This window comes from Papaver somniferum, unplaced genomic scaffold (genome assembly GCF_003573695.1).
Source record: "Papaver somniferum cultivar HN1 unplaced genomic scaffold, ASM357369v1 unplaced-scaffold_107, whole genome shotgun sequence".
In the NCBI taxonomy this organism is placed as follows: Eukaryota; Viridiplantae; Streptophyta; class Magnoliopsida; order Ranunculales; family Papaveraceae; genus Papaver; species Papaver somniferum.
This window is the reverse complement of record NW_020619603.1, coordinates 997,977-1,009,737: the sequence shown is the minus strand read 5'-3', so window position 1 is coordinate 1,009,737 and position 11,761 is coordinate 997,977. Positions and strand designations below refer to the sequence as shown.

Here is an 11,761-nt window from a genome sequence, read left to right as displayed (position 1 = left end):
ATTTTATGATTGTGTAGGCATTGAAAAAGATGTTGAATCGCAGATCGAATGAAAAACTCTTACAAAGTTTTCATGAATATGCATTAGAGATATCGGATACCATGAAAAAGTATTTGAAATAAAAGATAGTCAGAATTGATCAAGTTGTTACAATATCGTAACAGACAGTATATAAAGGAAAACATGAACACCCGTCAGAATAGTACAAGAGTCAAGCAGAGTCAATAGAAGAGGACTTGGCTATACACATGGCGAACAAGGCTCATATGACTAAGCACATATCTTCCAAACCTGAAAAAAGTGAGACAAACTAGGGGCGAGCGTGGGACAATATGGGTTAACTAATCTGCATCCAATGCTATCCAATTCATTACGGCTGTCAAATAGTTGATATTGTATTGATGTTGAATATATGGGAAGATATGGGTTAATTTATCCGCATCCAATCCAAATCATTACGGATTTCAAATTTGGCATCCTCATCCAGTCCAACATCCAATGAATGTTTGGATGAACGGATTGGAAACTATACATTTTATATTTCTAAAAACTATAAAAATGCCCTTAATACAGGCCCAATCCATAATCCGTTAGATTTCAAAAATCTCACCCACATCCAACCATTAGTGAACTGTCCGTGCAAATACGGTTGGTCCGGTTAAACCCGCGGATTGCGGGTCGAATGCTCACCTCTGACAGACAAACGAACGCGGTTCAGCTTGCTTAAACAAAAAAATGAAGCCCACGGAACAGAAGTAACCAAGAAAATTGAGGCCATATCCAGGCCCATTACGCCCACATATACCTATACTCTGACCTTGCTTTTTTGTCTCTCAATTGCTCTCTTCAATGGCGTCGTCTTCATCTTCATCATCAGAGGTATCTGAAAGAAGAAGTATACCCGGAGCATCGTTTGTATCTGATGTTCAAACTTATTTGACAAGATTAGGTCTTGATGTCGTTTCTTCCTTGGCATTTCTTCAAGAAAGGTTTGATCTTTTTCTCATTCTCTTTCTCTGTCTTGATTTAGGTATTTATTTTCTTATGGATTAATTCCAAAATTGACTGTAATTTAGTGTTTTGTAGTGGTTTTTGAAAATGGGTTTGGTATATAAAGTGTTGTTGTGGATTGAAACATGATTCTTTGGTTGATTTTTAGATATTTAAAGAACATTTGATTGATAGAAAACCAATCACTATACTGTGTCGATCTTATATTCACAATGAGTTGTTTAATTTCTTCATTGGTATGTACTTTCTAGATATCTAATGTCGCTGTAAGTAATTTCATTTTCATTGGAATTGAAGTTTTTGCCGCCCTTCACACTGTAGATCACTTGTGGACTTACATTGAAGTGATACTAGTTGAGATCATTGAAGTCAGCTTGTAGTATTTCGGCTCAAGTTGCCACTTTAGATGTAATGATTTATGTAATGTTATGTCCATTACCATCACTTACTCCTACACTTAGATTATAAGCTTCGATTGATACTTTGCCACTTTAGTTCCCTGCATGCATATCGCGAGGAGTCCTTCCGATCCTTTCAGTGATTTGATAAATAATGTGAAAAGTATAAGCTGAATTTTGTAATGGTAGTGTACAAGTTTACTAATTACAACACATTTACTAGCAAAAGATATGTCTGTAGACTGGATTTAATGTGGATATACGATTCATATTGCCACATAAAAAATAGTATTGTAATGCTTATTGGATTATGAATTGTTCTTGTATGTAAAGATTACATGGACATGAGTAAAAATGGCATGCGCACGAGATTTGGTGTCTGATAAGTGATACCTATACAAGGTACCCGGCACAGCTACATAAAAATTTACGGAAGTTATGGTTAATGTCAAGAACATTTCGTTGTAGCCTGTAGGAAAATAAGATGTCTATACCCAGGCTTACATTGAAGTATGACTGTAAAATGCAGTCATGTGTCTTTTCATTCTATTTATTTTCTTTTTTCTGCCATCTTCTCAAGCTTTATAGAATGCAAACATATGAAACTTTATAGCAGCAAGCAGAACTGTAGCCCTTTCCGCGTGTGTCCGGTATAAAAACCACTTTCAATACAGTAAAAGCACATTCTAAGAAAAAAGTTACCCTTTGATATAGCTATGTTAAAGTCAACCACCTACTGCCAGTCGTGGTCTTGATGCCGCAAGACACTGGTCTTTCTGGAAAACAACCGGGCTTATCAACTGTGATCTTGAACATTCATACAGGTGGTCGAATAGATAACTAAATCAACCATGGTGGCTATAAACAACAACAGAAGGACAAAAACAACTAAATAACCTTAGATTGACTGGCCGACATTATATTCATCTATTAAGCAGGTCACCATTTTTATCCATTTAGCAGGTCATCAGTAGAACATGCACCCTCACCAGAACTGTATTCAATTTCCTAATCCACAGCAGAGACACAACCAGATGTATCTTACGTCGACCCTGCATTGACAAAAGTGTTGTTGCTACTCAGATTGTGTTTTTCATTTTTACTATAAAGCATGGGTTTCGAGGGAGCCCGATTTGCCATCATATGAAAATTAAGTTTTATGTTTATGCTAATATGCTATATCGGTCAGCTGTCTTACTTTTGTGTTTTTACTTTTGGTTGAGATGAAACTTCTTGCTAAGGAGTGCTTAACATTCTTTCAGTTTTCTCAGATGTCATATAGGCTAGATTTTTGTATTTGTAGCTCACAATTCAACTGCTGCAAAACATGTATTGACCCTTTTAATTCACAATGAAAGCTGATTGGCTAGTTAAAACTTGAAATGTGATTTGATTGATTCGAACCTTCAACTTATTTGACTTAAAACAGAACAAAGCCATCAACGTCTGCCTGTCTGGCAATTTTGATGTGTGTTTTCTTTCAACACCTTAACTAGAGAAGACTGTAAAGCAATCTTACAATTTCTTGCTGTTTTTGTCATGTGAACTGGTTTGTCTGTTCAGCTGATTATGTTTCTTTTTTCTTTTGATCACCAGGCGAAATTTCCCGGTATCGAGAAGTGTTTGGATATAGTTGCTACTTTGCAGGCTAAGATGGGTACTGGTGAGGTTCGTTATTCATATTGTGCATGCTTTTGACCCAATAAAGTCTTGTTCGATATCAGATAATTCAAATTTAAATTTAATGTACATCTTCTTGATTAATGGCATGTTTGCATCTTGCTTAGATACAAACATTTTTCCCAAGTACATGCTTAGAAATTCAAGCACTCCTTAGCTATGCTGGATGAAGTTTCAGCTAGTCTATATTTATTTTGTGTCTCTATGTCAGTACTCACTAGAGGTTTATTAACACCGGGACGTCAGCATATAATTTTTTTTTAAGGAGACGTGGTTCTGGTTATCTTTTCTTTTCTTTATCTACAGTTTATGTTCATTCAGACTAGAGATAACAAAATAGATCTAACAGTAAATGCTTGTCCCCAGGCTTATGTAGCCTTTATTTTGATCAAGCAGGGGTTTTTGAGTGTCGGCCAAAACAAGCCCAGTCGTCTTGGTATCTTAATCTTTTATTTCCTGTTTTCTGTTATCTTCTCTATCATCCCAAATTGTGAGTTCTTGAACCAACTCCTTTATGTCTTAAGCGTGAGGTGTGGGCTCATAACTGTATCTTTTAGTCCTGGCTCATTCCAGCTCATTCATAGTCAGTTTCCAAAAATGTGTTTCTGATGAAGAACTACAGATTAATGATGATGATGGACCATGCCAAAAATTCAAGTGGCTCCTTTTTTTGCATCGTCTAAGTTGGTTCTTTGACTTTTGAAATTTCGTTTATGAGCACCCACCACATGCTGGCAGCTCAGAGCATTTCCTTAAAAGTCAAATTCTTTGCAGCTGTGTCAGTTCTTGTTTGATTTTCTGGACCACTCTTCTGCATCTGTTACCTAAAAGACAGTTATCAATGTTGCCTTCTTTTGTGAACTTCCTAACTGGATTTCATCAGTTGTTCTTTGGGTAATGGATTACCTGGACCCATGTCCTTTTACTGGTTGATCAATATAAAGAACTTTTGTTTTTTATCTAATTTTGAAAATCTTCATGAACAACTTGGGTTTATTGGTATAAATGCTTCCTGGTTTAGATTACGTGGAGCCACCAGGGCCACCACCATATGCTTCTTCAGAACTGAATATTATGTCTTGCTCTAAATTGGGTTTGACTCTGATACGTCTTACTTACTGTTCATAGTTAGTCTAACATAATGCTGCGTGTGTCAAGGCATGTCTCAATGATGTTTTTTTTTTCTTCGTATTGTTGGTTCATAATCACTTTTCCTCTTTCATTCTGGTTGCAGGAACTAATAGCCGATTTTGAAGTTTCAGAAGGCACGCATAGAGAAGTCAGACTCTATATGTGTGTGGCTGGGAGTAAGTGTCATGCTGGAATACACAAGTGAAGAGGTCCGCTTATTGAGAATTTGCATATCAATAATACTGCTTCTTTTCTTCTTTTAGCAGTACATCAATACTAGTGTACAGGATAAAAAATGATTATGTTCTTTTTGACGAAATGTCACTCTTCTGTACCCTTAAACTCGTAAATGTTAGCATGTCCTCGGAGTAAACATTCACACCAGAAAGTTGGCTTTGGTTTGTATTCTATGAAAGCGTCTTAAAATAATTGTTAGTGCCTTGTGGTACTTAACGATCATCCATGAATCTTGTGTAATTTGTAAAAGAGTTAATTAGGTATTCATATTCGTGTGCAACAAAATCAGTGTTGCGTGGAAGAGAAGGAGAACTCACATTACTCAGTTCTTCAGCTAGATAATCTCTACTCTCTTCATCTCATTCAGGAAAACAAGGGACTGTAAGTGATTTGTTTAGGCAATGGTTATTGAGCTGAAAACTTGGAATGTAATGAACTATCGCTAAACTTGTAGCGAAATATAAAATGTTTCTGGTCTTAACTAACAGTTACAGTTGAGTTTGGTATCAAAGGAAATGAATAATAACTTCTAGAGTAATTTTTGGCAGGCCAGTCTTCTACAAAAGAATCTTGATAATGCTAAAGCAAGCTTTAAGGGACCAAGTGATGATAATGTTTCTGGTCCATATAGCTGATCTACCATTCTTATGGACCAAGTGATGATAACACAGGTATATCTTTATCTTCCAACTGTTTTTATCCTATTTTATCTGAACCTTTCTTTAACCATCAATTGCTGCTTAGCAGGTCACTGTTGCTCGGGTGTAGAAAGCAAGTTACTGCAACTGCTGTGAAAGACTCGTAAAAGCTTTCTATTATCGCATGGCCTTTTCAGCTTTTCCTAGTTACCCTAGTCAGAGTATGTTATTCAATTTGCACTTTTCATCTTTTTTTTATTCTACATAGTCAAGGGGCCAGTTGTGATAGTTTCCCATGGAAATGCATATTTGATTTTGGAACAGTTTTGATGTAATTTTACTCTCAATTTGTGCGCTCTCAGTGTTGTTGATTTTTCGTGTCAGTGGTTGGTATTGATTTGTCCTAATTTTGTTAAAATCTTAATCTCGAACCTAACTAGGCTGTGTTTGTATTTCAGTTTTTTTGTCAGTGAGCAAGGAATTTTTAGTTTGAGCGCTCTCAGTGTTGTTGTTTTTCGTGTCAGTGATTAGTAGTAATGTGTCCTAATTTTTTAAGAGCACAACAGCCATGTGGCGATGTCATACTACTTGGATGTTGGCACGTATTATTGATAACAGAGTAGCAATAGCCTAATAGTGTATCGAATGCCTACTCTTTTACTTCTGCAGAATGTTGTTTCATAAAATTCGCAACTTCAGAGGATGCTAAGAGGGCCACCAGAGGAGCATTGCACAATCAATACACTTTACCCGGGGTGAGTTTAATAAATGGTTCTCTTCCAGCACTTGCAACTTTACCGTCTCCAGTCCCTCAAGTGCCAGTTTCCTAGCCTCAGGTTGCACTTCCTCGTTACTGGACGAACAGACCTCCCCTGAAGGGCACAATACTATTATAATACTGTAACAAGTGAAAGCAGGTTAAATGATTACTCTCTTTGCCTCATTGTTTTGATTTTCATATTATTGTTTTCCGATTTGGTTTTACATCTCTAAGTTGTCGAAATTATCTCATTTCTATGAATGTGTATTAATTGTAGTGGGAGAAGCAGAAATTACCTCATCCACAAAAATCTCCTGTTCAACAATTCAATCTCAGTCAAAAACGCAGGCGCAACTGCAGATCCTATCTACCCAACAAGCCCCTCGGTCACAACAAAGTCAGATTCAACCGCAGATGCATCACCAGCAACAGTTGCAGCAACGTTCTTTAGTTTCACAGGTTAGGGCCTTCAGGCTTCAGGCACAACAGTGGACATGGAAAATAATCTTCAGGATGACCATTTAATGTTTTTGTTTATCAAAATTTTGATTTTCATGGTGTGTATCAATTAGCTGATGAGGTTTGTGATGTACTTTTAGGAACATGTTTTAGAGGATAAAAGCAAGATGCCAGCCAAAGCTTTGTTTACTTGAGGAGAGAAGGACGATGCCACAAAGGAAGGAAAATGAGAGATACACAATGGTTGATGCGGCAAATTGTATGGTAGAGATGCATGCTAACAAGAGGCAAGAGCAGAAGTCTGAGAGTGCTGCACTGTGCTCTTCCTCTGTGGAAAAGGGGAAAAGTAAATGAAAGGCAATTGCTAAATACTACCTCCATTCCTAAAAAAGAGGTACTACCACTTTTCATTTTAGCCTAAAAATAGGCCGAACTGATAAAAATAAAAAATAACTCTTTTTTAGGAACGGAGGGAGTAATAAATTACTTTTATTACTATTTATTTGTTTGTGAATCTTAAGAAGTGTACTTTTCTTTCTAAGGTTACATTTTTGGAAGATGGGGTATCTGATAAAGGCATTCATGTTGATCCTTCTAAAATTAAAGCTATTCAAGATTGGCATATTCTTACTTCAGTTAAAGATATTTCAAGCAATTTTCATGGCTTGCCTTCATTTTATGGAAGATTTATTAGAAATTTCAGTATTATTGCAGCATCCATTACTGTATGTCTCAAACAAGACAGATTTGTTTGGACTGAAGAAACTGATAAGAGTTTTTATGTTCTTAAGCAGAAGTTGTGTACAGCTCCGATTCTAGCTTTGCCTGACTTTTCTAAACCTTTTGTTATTGATTGTGATGCTTCAATCATTGGCGTTAAGGCCATCTAGTTGCTTTTCACAATGAGAAGAATTCGGATACTCAGAAAAAATGGTCTACTTATGAACTTGAATTACATGCAAAGTTATATTATTATGATCAAAGAGTTAAGGAATACAATAAGAGGTTTATTGCTTAACCATTAAACTTTGTAGATAAGACATCGACATAATCGTTTGAATGCTATTGTGATTATGTATGGGTATAAAGTGAAGATTTCATCCTAGGAAACAATGTTTTACATTTGTTTTAAGGAAGTAAATTCATGCACTTGTTTTGTGAATCGAAAGAGAAATCGCCTGGCATTATTGGTATTGTTATTCATTGCATATCTTTTGAACTACCAATATGTGTGATTAGTATAACCGTTCATGACTTGTTTATGTTCTTGGTAAAACTATTCACAAAGGCCTGACTTTTGTATTGGTATGACTTTTATTAGTGAAACCGATCTTAAGTAATCACCTGAGATGGTATGATCGATTTTGTGTTATTGGTATGACCGACTCTGGGTAAAGGGGAACCAACAAAGGCCTGACTTTTGTATTGGTATGACTTTTATTAGTGAAACCGATCTTAAGTAATCACCTGAGATGGTATGATCGATTTTGTGTTATTGGTATGACCGACTCTGGGTAAAGGGGAACCAATCCTAGTAAGAGGTGCAACCTATCACAAAGGGGAATCGATCCTTGTATGAGGTGCAGCAAGTTTTTAGCAGAAACGGGAACCGATCCTGTGGACATGTGCAACACGTTTTTAGGCAAAGGGGAACTGATCCTATGGACATGTGCAACAAGTACAAGTTAGATACCATATATATGTGGGGAACCAATCCTAGTACCTAGTCGACCGAATTTTGGTAACTAGCGTGACTATGCAAAGTACTCACATGGAGGTAGAACCGAAACTTGTTTTGGTAGAACCGCGAAACACATGTTTGGTGATTGAGTGTTCTTGATCAATCACGTAGTTCTTGAAAGTCAGAGGAACCAATTCTAAACTTGTTTGGAAATGTGGCAAATCGGTTTCAAGATTGTAAGTATGAAAGAGGACTTACAAAGTAAGGATGTCGACATACTTTGAACATGTGCAGTAAGGCTTATCTTTAATTGTTCAAAGTTATTCCTTAATAGCTAAAGGAAGAAAATTTCGGATCGAATAAAATAAATTGAGAATCTTTTATTTAAAGTTTTTAATTAATTTTATTTTTGGAAATATATAGGGTTTTGTGAATTCTCTCTTCTTGTCTTCTTCCTCTCGATTTCTCTTCTCTCTTCAGGATTTTGTAGAAGATTATTTCATCGATAGCGGTTAAGGTTTCAACAAGTTTTCTTCTTTCTTTTCTTATTTTCTTGTCTGTTCAGTTCTTAATCTCTTCCCTTTTGTCGTGTTTTCAATTCGGAGTTTGGGGTTCTTCTTTGGGATTCGTAATTACATAGTGTGGTAGTTGAATCATGGAATTGGTTTGGTTGGGGTTTGGTTTGTTTGGGAGAGGTGTTTCAGTGAAATTCAAGGTTAAGATTTTTTTGAATTGATTGACTATTGTGTGAAATTGTAGTTCAATTAGGGGTGGGTTTTGTGTTTTGATTGCAAGGGAGCAGTTTAACCAATTAGCTTTCTATCCTTAGTGGTGTTTGGTGTAGGAGTTATCAATTTAGGACTTTTCTGTGTAATTGAAGTTGAGTTTGGGTTGGGTTTTGTGGTTTGTTTTCAAGGGAGAAGTTTCATCAATAGCTCTCAATCTTTCAGTGTTGCAAGTAAGTAGCGTCAACTTAAGTTATGTAATTGGTTTGAGGTTGTGATTGTTATGTGTTTAATCAGTGGTGTGGATATTTGTTTTTGAAGCAGTTCTATTTTGTGAGTGATTGAATAGGTGTTTCAGTGGTTTTCTTTGACCAGTTTTTAAGATTGGTGTTGTGGGGGTTTTGTCTTAATATTAGTTGTTTAATGAATGGTAATTTAAGTTTTCGATTGGGATTATTTACCTAATTTGAACTCTTAATTTCCCATTCCTTGAATTCTAATTGTTCTGTTAGTTTTCTTCTTTGTGACCTGGTTTCAGTGGTTATTCTCTCTCCTTCTGCATAATGCCGATAACCAGATCATCTTTTGTTATTGTTACTCCATCAGCAAGGTTGCATATCTATTCAAGAGGTGATTCTTTGGAGTCTTCTTCATCAGGGCCCTCTGCAGTTTCTCAGGTGCAATCTACATGCAATGACTATGAATCAGATGGTGATGCGTAATGCCACTGCCCTTATAAGAATTTTGAAAATTTTCAGGATGGTGTAGGTGGAAGAGGTTATGCCAAGACCTCTATTCTTAAGCATATACTAGATAGACACTTATCTATTGAGAATGGTTTCTCTATATGCAGGGAAAGGATCCGTGTTAAGGCTCATGTTTACAGGGCTTGGGAACTTTTGTTGAACCAACTGCGGATGTTGCTATGCTTTCCTTGTATGCGGTGGTACTCATGGAAACGACCATGTCGAGATCATGGAGGTGGTGGTGTCATACAAGGTCCATTTAACGGCAGGAGTGTTAATCCTATTTTATGGTGTCGACAAACCTACTTCATCTACCTGTGACACCGATACCAACTCGGACAAGCCTGTAGGCAATGGTGATGATTTTATGAGTCTTTCTATTGAATTGCTTGACCTGGTGTTTCAGAAACAGATAGCTACAATATCAAGCATTCCAACATAGTGCAGGCTCAGCTTTTCTAGTATTTAAAGGCTTCGTTAGATTAAGTTTTGACCCAACCCAATTATTTATCTTCATGGTTGCAGTTGCTTCTGCTACCTACCTGCACTCTCAACCTTTATGTACCAAAGAGCTCTATGGAGGAGAGATCAGGCACTAGGAAAAGGCTACAAGCAGCATCAATCAACCAGACCCTGGCTAAGTGGAAAGAACCAAATGGTTGCATCACATTGGTACACCAATTGTTGGAGAATAACAAAGTGATTCAGAGAAGTAGGAAACTTAGCAAGAAGAAGCACAAACCTGGCATCGAAGCTTGCAAAAAGAAAATCACGTATGCGAACTATAAGGCTGCCATTAGAATCCTCTCTTCTAATGGTGTTGCTCCAGATAACCCTGGCACGTTACTGGAGCTTCTACTGAAACATCCTTATGCTCCCCCTCCCATCATGCCTCCAGATGAGCTTGTTGTTGCGCCCATGTATGTTGATGTCAAATATATTTTGCTTGCTATTAAGAGTTTCCCCAAGGGAACTTCATGTGGAAGGGATGGACTTAGAGCACAACACCTTTTGGATGTTCTAAGTGGTTCAACGGGTGCAGTTTCTGAAGAATTGATTAATTCAATTTCAGGAGTTGTGAACTTGTGGCTCTCCGACAAATGTCCTCCTGTTTTTGGGGAGTATATTGCTAGTGATCCTCTCACACCACTTCTTAAACCATATGGGGGTCTCAGGCCAATTGCAATCGGCACCATTTGGAGAAGGTTGTGTTCTAAGCTTGCGGCAAGTTCAGTGAGTAAGGAAATGACTGCATACTTGGGTAACTATCAGTTTGGTGTTGGTATATACAGTGTGGAAGTGAAGGAATTATGCATTCAGCAAACAGACTTCTGGAATTGAAAGGTACACAATCTAATTTAACTATGTTACTTGTAGATTTTAAAAATGCCTTCAACTTAGTTAATAGAACATCCCTTATCAAAGAAGTGAGGAGTATGCCCTAGTATATCTAGATGGGTTCAGTTCTGTTATGCTAAACCATAAAGAATGTATTACAGTGATTCCATTTTATCTTCTGCTCAAGGGGTTCAGCAAGGGGACCCCTTGGTCCTCTGCATTTTGCCTTAACATTACACCCTCTTGTATGTCAAATTTCTTCTCAGTGCTCTTTGTATCTGCATTCCTGGTACCTTGATGATGGCACCATAATTGGGGACACAATGGAGGTTTCTAAGGCACTCAACATAAATCAGAATGAAGGTGGTGCCAGGGGTTTGCATTTGAACATCGACAAAAATGAGGTTTTTTGGCCTTCTCCAGATCCTAGAAGTTTTACAGATGGAGTGTTTCCTAATAATATATGCAGAGCTAATTGTGGTGTTGAACTTCTTGGTGGCACTGTTAGCTTAGATACACGATTTTGTAGTGATTTGGTGATGGCTAGAGTTAATAAAATTATACATCTTATGAATTCTGTTAAGAAGTTACAAGACCCATAATCCGAGTTATTACTTCTGCGTTGTTGCACTGGTATGTCCAAGCTTTATTTTACCTTGCGCACCACTAATCCTCAAGTTCTTCATGATGCCTCCAGTCATTTTGATCACCACTTGTTTCAGTTCTTACAACACCTAATTACAGGGGATGGACCTGGGCTTGGACCTCTTCAGCAAAGGCTAGATACACTACCTGTTAAGGATGGAGGTTTGGGTGTTTATACTATGGAAGATACAAGTCAGTATTGCTATCTCGCATCTTGTGTCCAGACTCAGCACTTGCATGGTACCATCTTAAACTCTACAGACATTTCTGCACCCAGCCATCCATTTATGGTATCCCTTACCAAGTATATGC

The 11,761-nt window shown here is 37.3% G+C and overlaps 2 long non-coding RNA genes across 4 annotated transcripts; both read left to right on the top strand.

The window, feature by feature from the left end:
• Positions 1–850: 850 nt before the first annotated feature.
• On the top strand, positions 851–4,630 carry LOC113327807. The gene is made up of 3 exons (XR_003349224.1): positions 851–989; positions 3,006–3,077; positions 4,324–4,630. It is a non-coding gene; the product is annotated as an uncharacterized LOC113327807 (long non-coding RNA).
• Positions 4,631–5,112: 482 nt separating this feature from the next.
• On the top strand, positions 5,113–7,217 carry LOC113327806. 3 transcript variants are annotated; one of them, XR_003349222.1, is made up of 6 exons: positions 5,113–5,128; positions 5,205–5,316; positions 5,765–5,850; positions 5,932–6,012; positions 6,133–6,314; positions 6,455–7,217. It is a non-coding gene; the product is annotated as an uncharacterized LOC113327806 (long non-coding RNA). The 3 variants fall into 3 exon arrangements; XR_003349223.1 differs by having other exon boundaries at positions 5,765–6,012; positions 6,455–6,708; positions 6,857–7,217; XR_003349220.1 differs by having other exon boundaries at positions 5,765–6,012.
• The last annotated feature ends 4,544 nt before the right edge of the window (positions 7,218–11,761 follow it).